The following is a 2,246-nucleotide window of genomic DNA, read 5'->3' on the forward strand; positions in this document are numbered from 1 at the left end:
TTAGACTTATCGAGTTCCATAATATTACCACAAAGTCGATGGTTTCTGGTTGTCACGTGTACTTCCGTGCTTATGTGAACCTGTATGTCCGTGTGAGTGAGAACGGCCGCTGGACCTTCACCGGCGCTTGTGGTATATCGCATTCCAAGTCATTTTCATTAAGTCAGTTCTGTGTACCTTGACTAACAAGTGCCATAACGCCAAGTCATCTAATTCATAAGGTTTCGAAACAGTGAGGTGTCATAAAAAGGATTTTCTTGCCCAGTTTTTATGGGTAACTCCTAGCTTCATTAGCCTCTGAAGCTCTGAAACGCGAAGGCAAAATGGAAAGGGCTTGCCATTTACCCGTGGCCTCACTGTTCCGCGTTAGTTTGTATTAAGTTATTGATTAAGGTGCATTTAGAATGCCATAGGTCTAGATTTTAATGTTAAGAGCTCAGTTGCCTGTAATATAATTTCTCTTTCCCTTCCCCTTTTTATTTAAGTCATATTCTCTATATGATATGTTTAATTGTTAGTGGCATATCTTTAAACGGGTATTACAGTCAGTCATTTCTCCGAATACGAAAGTACCTGCTTTATGTTCCGTGGTCTTGGCCCACCTGACCGCTACTACCTTCAGCCTCCTCAGGTCGCGGGTCGTAGTGTTGTCCCTGATCAGCACAGTCCTCACGTCCCCCGGAGGCGTCGAGGGCCGTGGTGTCGCGCGATTCGTGAAGTGAAATCCTTTGAAATCCTCCACTTGTTATGTCAACGTAAGACTGATTTTTACCTGTGCTGCAGCTGTTAAGTAATGCTTATAGATGCGTTATATGGGTCCATCGTTACTTTAGTCACAGTGAATTGCGTGTACGATTGCGTGTGCGTCTGTGTGTAAGTGTGATGTTCAATGATGTACAAAGTCTCAGTTCTACTTGTCCGACGCTCTGAGATTCCTTCGACATGAGAATTTGTTAATAATAATGCTTAAAAGGTAAATTAATATGGGACGAAGGAAAAAAAGAATGTGGAGCAATGAAGACTAGGGAAAGAAATATTAGTTTAAAAAACTGAAAAACATGCTTCTCGACACCAAACAAGAAATGCCACTGAGAGTGCTAGGATGACATTTGATGGCTAATTGCGACCTACGTGGCACTATCCGATAGGCATTTTGGCACAGCAGTGATCTTGCATGCTACCCACTTTTACTAGAGGGAGAAAGAGCCTGATGACTTAGGCTGCACAAAAGAGAGGGAGACAGGAAGAAGGAAAAAGAGACGAAGGAGTTGATGGTGATGGTCTTGCATGTCCTCTTGGCATTCTTGGCCCCCTGACCTCTGACCCAGAAGGACGGAAGTGACCTTTCCCTATCATTTCGTCTGTACTCGTACTGATCTAAGAGCTGTGTGTGTATTTGTGTGTATTTTGTCCTTTCATCTTCTCGTTGAAGGTCATCTCGTTAGTTACAGTGTTAGCAGCAAAATCGTCGTCACTTTCTGATACGTGAGGTCAACACATTATTTCGTTATCTTTCGGTAGCGTGGACACCCATTATTCTCTTCGCTCTTGAGATTCCTTGTTCGTTCTTCTTCGTGTCCTCTTTTGGTGGTCGATGTTGTTGTGCTTTGCGAGCTTTTTTTTTTTTAGAAAATATAGTCGTTCGCTGCTCGTATTGCACTCTAACATAGGCGTTAGTACTTACAAATGAGCAGAGAGTTAAGAAACGGATACAGGATTCAATCATCCACAAACTTTAGAAATGGAAGACCGGATCCTCTCCAGGAGACCAAGATTCCATCGGAAGGGAATCTGGCCAGCCGACTGCTACTGGATGTGTGTGTGTGTAAGTGTGTTTATTGTAAAACTGTATATATAGTAATTTTATCCTGACTGTACATATAGATTTATTTTATTTCATTAAATAATTTTCTAGCTATCTAACTTGACTTTTATTTGCACCAAAGATTGGACCTTGTCTCCCTCTACCCCACAAGAACTAAGGGGAAAACAAACCAACAAACAAAAACATTATTTGAGATAATTAATATAAAGAAAAAAAGTTCATACTGTATAAGTTTTATCCAGTTAAGAAAGACGATCAAATTGAGACGATCAAATGAGTCAAAGGTAGATTATCTTATCTTGGAATGTTTCTTGATCAGCTGTTGAGTAACATATCAGGATTCTATGAAAATTATGGCTATGATAAGATTTGGGGATAAAGTCTCCTTTCTGATGTGAACTCATGGGATAATTGTAGACTT

Source organism: Penaeus monodon, chromosome 21 (assembly GCF_015228065.2).
Source record: "Penaeus monodon isolate SGIC_2016 chromosome 21, NSTDA_Pmon_1, whole genome shotgun sequence".
NCBI lineage: Eukaryota > Metazoa > Arthropoda > Malacostraca > Decapoda > Penaeidae > Penaeus > Penaeus monodon.